Source organism: Vanellus vanellus (genome assembly GCF_965231255.1).
Source record: "Vanellus vanellus genome assembly, chromosome: 16".
Classification (NCBI taxonomy): Eukaryota; Metazoa; Chordata; class Aves; order Charadriiformes; family Charadriidae; genus Vanellus; species Vanellus vanellus.
This window is the reverse complement of record NC_138921.1, coordinates 14,472,120-14,478,101: the sequence shown is the minus strand read 5'-3', so window position 1 is coordinate 14,478,101 and position 5,982 is coordinate 14,472,120. Positions and strand designations below refer to the sequence as shown.

At 36.0% G+C, this 5,982-nt stretch overlaps 1 long non-coding RNA gene across 1 annotated transcript; it reads left to right on the top strand.

The window, feature by feature from the left end:
• Positions 1–317: 317 nt before the first annotated feature.
• Positions 318–5,656, top strand: LOC309678561. Its single transcript, XR_014269760.1, has 3 exons — positions 318–400; positions 3,217–3,370; positions 5,278–5,656. It is a non-coding gene; the product is annotated as an uncharacterized lncRNA (long non-coding RNA).
• Positions 5,657–5,982: the final 326 nt, after the last annotated feature.

The window sequence follows — 5,982 nt, the reverse complement described above, 5'->3', positions numbered from 1 at the left end:
GTAAAACATTTGTTTGTCCTTGTACAAATGCAGGAAAAAGTCTTCCTAGCCAAGTGCGTGACACATAGTAAACCAAAGTATTTTCAAATATCTAAGAAAAGACTTGTGAAAGGGGGGATGTTCAAAGGTGTTTTTGATAAAGATAACTTCAGAGGTGGAATTTATTTTTCAAGATAGTACATACTTCCCAAAGATCCTTATAATTCATGATATTATTACACTCTGCATTTGAATGCTTAAAAGAACCCCAGGCTTTTTGTAGTTAAAGCTTTTGTATTTATTTCCTCTTTTTGCTCTAAACTTTACAGGATGACCTGCTCATCTTCCAAGAGGCTGAAAAAACTTCTGCAGCATATACCAGTTCGGTTTATCTGGTTGCATTTGGAAAGTAGTGGTCAAGGTAAACGTTCAGCATATGTGCTAAAATTGAAGGCTTTTGCTTTTTCATCTTTAATAGGAGAAATAGTATTGCTTTCTGTTACAGGAACGGATAACAAATTAATATGTTGCTTCCACCTTCTACATGCTTTACAAAGAAATCTCTGTTGTGAAGAATATAGAGATCTTGCACTTTCTCTGTGCCTTCTCCTCCCCTGGAGTTAAAAGCTAGAAATGATAGTTGACACAAGTCTTTGTGCTGCATCATTCACATGTGGATGATAATGTGATGCAGGGCATGAGGTAATGATTTCAAGCATACACACCTTTTGGGTGTGTTGAGGTGCTCATATTTTAAACATGCAGTTCTCTTTCCACACCTTAGAAGATCTTTTTTTAATAGCTCTTGTGAAATGCTGCCTCTTTAGTAGGACATGCAGCCTCAACTTTACAGGAGTACTTGCATACTTCTACCTTGCTTACAGGTGCTGCAAGATGAAAATCATCTTTATATGCTTAGTACCCTTTAGCGTTCTGTATGTTTATAATAAATTCACAATAAATCACCCTTCCATCTAGTTGATCAGAACAGGTAAGTCTTCAATGTTTGTACAAATTCTCAGACTTACCACTAAAGTAGCTGTTAACTTCATTGCTTCCAAGATTTATACTAAAGGTATTAGGGTAAGAGTAAAGTGAAGTCATTTCTGCAACATGGCTTTTAATGTAGAGGTAAATTCTACTTTAAATATGTTAAATCCTTAATTTTATAAGGCTTTGAATTTTAAATTGTTCAGCATTTTTTGTCACTTTGGCCACTCTTGTATTTGCTGTATGCAAACTACTTGGAGATGCGCATCTTTTTCATTTTTGGAAAATGGTGTCTTCTGGTATCTAAAGCAAATATTACTTGTGGGGACTTCGGGCAGCAGTGGAGCAGAAATGGACTGTGTTTGGGTCCACATTCTATGTCCACTGGAATTTTTGTCCAAAGTGAATAGACTGATGAGTTGTTCAAGTCAGCAAATGTTTTTGTCCTTCACATGTAGTCTGCTACAACTGGAAGCATGCAGCCCATGCTGTCACACTTGCATACATGTTTGAATTAAATTTCCCACCACTGGGATTGTTCCCATTTAACAATCTTGGTTTTTAACATAACGAAAGACTTACTTTTGCAAAAGAAGCACAAAAGCAATATAAAAATAATTCTGAGCACGCAGACAACTCGGTATTTACAAAAGCCTAGGGGGTGGAAGTCAAGTATCATTATATAGCAGCGCTCATTCTTTTCTAATGATATCAATATAATTAATAAATAGGTGGCATGAATGTTTTCCTATATAGTCAAAATCTGTATGACGAGTTGGTTATTGATAGGCAAAAGTAGGCGCTTCGGTAGACTGCTAGCAGGGGACTAAGGAAATGCTGCGTGGGGAGCTGCTTGGAGCTGGTCAATGGAAAGCGTTGAGTTACTGGGCCTTGCCTGGCATTTGGGCTGTCTGGCTGTGGTATTTAGAGGCTATCTCTGAAGGCTATTACCAATTAGAGTATGAACTATTAGACTTAGACCACCTATACCGTATACTGAAAACTCTTCTTCCTTTTTTTTTCTTATTCTATCCATCTTAAACATCTATAGATGTTTAGTTTGAAGTCTAAGGCTGCCAAAATCCAAACCCTTTTTTTTCACTGATGATCTGTATGTTAAAACAAAAAACTTAGCCCCTGCTAGCCTAAAAATTTCTTTACATACCTGGTAAAGCAAAACATAGCTGAGAATAGAGTATTTCCATTTGTTATCCTTTTGCCTTTCAAATTGTAAAGAAAACTTATAAAAGTTCCTGTAATACTACTTTTTTCTTAGAATAAGATTTTTGTGATGTGTATGTTTTGATGTCGGAAAAGCGGACAGCTTATGGCAGGAACTTAAAATTTTTATTTTTAACTTCTAGTAATTGATTTGAAATAAGGGTAATATTTTACAATACAAAATACTTTACATACAAAATACTGGACACTTTGAAGCATCTTTTAAATTGTTCTTTTAAATCTTGTATTTTGAATTGTCCTTTGTATGGAGGTGGCAGTCAGTATGAGAAGACTGAGCAGAACCAATGAGTAAAACTCCTACTGTATGTACCTCTGCTGTAAGACATACAGTTAATTAGGGATGGAGAGTTATCCCTGCTGTTTCTGTCATGGTTAGGAATGAATTAATCTCAATCTCTTAGCTATTTCTCTATACTTCACTTTTCTTATCAAGTGCTATATATTGTTGCTGCACTGAAGATGCTTGTAATTACCGAATTTCTTTAATCTCTCAGGTGTAACTCTTCAAATTGGTTTTGTATATTGAAACTGCAATCAGATCGCACTACAAGGTCTGAGAAAAAGCTGAATAGCGAAGTATTTCTGGTACTTTTAAGTCACATTCCCATGGTGATGGGTGTGGCATAATAACCTAGATTAGAGCTTACTAAAATGAATGAGTAATAAAATTTGTAATGAGGTGGGTATAGTGTGAGCAGGCTTCACTCAGATTTTCCCACAGATTACTGTTGGCATAGTACTTGTGTTTGTTTACAGCATTTGGAACAGCCAAAGTATCGAAAAATGCCTATGCATGTCTAAAAATATCTAATCGGTGCACAATATTCAGGATATCAGTCACGTGACTAGTTGTCTCTTAAAAAGATTTGAATTTCTAACTTATATTTTTATAACCTATTTCACAGTCTAAAATGTCACAAAAAGAGAAATAGCTGAGATTCTAGAAGATATCTGAAAGATGTGTTAGCTGCTAAGAATAATTATTTTTATTGCAAACTCTCTAAGGCAGGATAGCTGGGGAAAAAAAAAAAAAACACGAAACACAACCAACCCGAAGAGGAGGAAAAAGCTTAAATCTAATTAAAGTGTTTCAGTGCATTGGTAGTTGCCATGGAACTCCGTAGTACCTTCATTTTGTAACACAGCTGTATTGCCCATGGTAAGTAAATGCCATTGAAGATTGATGTTGTTCCTAAGAACACGTTGTAGAGTCATACTTATATTTTGGGGAGTGGGAAGAGATGAGTCAGAGGTAGGAATTGGTCCCGATCCTTGGAGAAGCTTACAAACAGGATGGATTTAATAACGTGGTAATTAATGTGTGACAGTTGGACGCTTCTTAAACTTCAGTTAACTACAAGCAACAAAGATTTGACGGAAGATTTTTTTACAATGTATATTTAGCTGTCATCCAATGACTGAATAAAAGTGTATTTGCCTTTTGTTTAGAAGTTGGCACTCTCCATAAGAACAAAAAACTTCTGCTTTGCTTCTCTGTAGGTGAGAATTCAGGTTTTGTTAGTATTTGCATAAGTGATAGAATGATTTGCATAGTCCATCTTTTTTTAATAGACTATGGTTTCTCAGTTATCTGTGAAACAAAACACTCATAATCAAGATGAACTTTAATGTTAAAATAAGTACCCTGTTTAAACAAGCAGGCAGAGAGGATTCTTTAAATACTGTCTGTTTAAATACTGTTCTCCATGTTACCCACGTTGGGTGAACAAATAATGTAAACTTGGATACATGATAATTAAGGCTAAAAGGGCAGTTTTTCATCTAGCATAACCTGTCAGTCAAAGACTGCCAGTTTTAGAGACATACATTTAAAGGCAAAAATAATAAAGAGTAAGCATGAGGCTTCAGGACACTACATCTCTTTAGGATCAGTATAGCTGTAAATAGATGAGCAAAATATACCAGTCAGGTTAAAAGGGGGAGGGGGGAGAATCCTGTTGTGTTTTTGCAAAACCAGAAACAATCACAGAAAATAATAGTACAAGTTTCTGTGCTGGCTTTTTTGAAGCAGCACTTCTGTGATCAAAGAAAAAAAAACAATTAATTGCTTTTCCTGAAGCAGGTGTGACCATTGGTTCTGTACAGGAATTGCCAAATGTATGTATTGAAGAGATCGTTCAGAGGGAAAAAAATCCTATGCTCAAAGTCTTCATACTTGATGGGAAGATTGAATATAAAAATGGATCTCTTAAGTCAGGATATCCTTAAAGCAGTTCTTAAAGAACAACATTTTAGCTATTCAGAAAGCTTCAATAATTTTGGACCCTTCATATATCTGAAAAAGGGCAGAAACAATGTCAACTGGTGTTTGCACACGATCGAAGAGAAAAAATTTAATTCTAAAGAGGGCCTATACTTGTGGCCAGGATGCCAGTAGTTATGTTGGCATCCTGAATTTCCCTGGAGCATCCAGCAATTCCTGTTTACAATTTGTAGAGTTATGAAAATGTCTATATGTTATACGTTGACTGATCTGATTATGCAGTTCAGAAGAGAGAGCCACTAGGACTGGAATAAAAGATATTCTGGCTTTCAATCACATTTAGTCCATTATAGTACTGTGATTTAGAGTACCAGCATCTTTTTTTATAATGATTGCTACAAATTGGATGTGAACATACTAAATGTTACTGTTATCACAGTCTCCATATATCTTCATCTAAGCGTAGACACAGAAGCTAAGTGAAACATTTTTAATTGGGATGAACTTGTTACAGTTAAGTTGCAGTTGCTATAAAGCTACGTTTTCATGTTTTGAAGGTTGATAGTGGTTGAGTGATGGATAACTAACTTGTTTCCTACAAGATTACTTTGATCTTGCAGCTATGATTCTGTTCGCTAGGAAATTACATGAAAAACCAATGGCATGTTCACTATATAGGTAGAAGCTTTTGATCAGCGCGACATCATTCTCAATTCTTGCTTTAGAAAGAAGACATTTCTAGCTTTAGCCTCGCAAGGGAGTAAAGAAAGCTATTTACACATTTGAACTGTATTTCGTCTGTTATTTCACCACGGTCATGTACTGCTTGCACTTTATTACAGGTTCTGCGGCTGCAACTCGTCGTTTCTGTCTTCAAGAGTAAGCTCATTTACAGTTGCTGTGCTCTGTACTAGCTACATCAGTCTCGGATTGCTTTATGAAAACTTTTAATGTGCATTGAATGGCATACACTTGAAATCTGCCTACATGGTAACAAATTAACTGTGAGACAAAAAATCAAATTGATGAAGAAAAATGATGGAAAATTACATACTTTGAGGAAAACGCCTTCTATATTAGCATCAGATCAATACAGAAAGCTCAAATACCAGAAACAAGCATGAAGGTTCACAACTGTAGCTCTCAAGCCAACAGCTATTTTGGGCAAGTGTTCTGTAAAGTTTGTCGGACTCCCTGGTTTTTACCCTAATTGCGATTTTTGTGCTAGGGATTATTTCCATAGCTAGGGGCTGCAGGGTCATTTTTTTGTTTCAAACAATCATTTGCTGGCTCCGCGCTTCTAAATACAACCTCATATTTAAATCCTGAAGTCCTTATTCAGCAAAACTTTTATCAAATTTTGCAGGGAGAAAGAAGGGTGGCTGTACATGGATTCGAGTATCTCTTTCAACATCTATGGCCCTGGTAATGATTCTATTTAACATTTAGGAAGTGAAATTCTAACAAACATTGCTAAATGCTGATGTAGTTGAAACCTATTATTTGGGGGGACTGCGTCACGCCGTTTTGTGCTTTACCATGCTGGA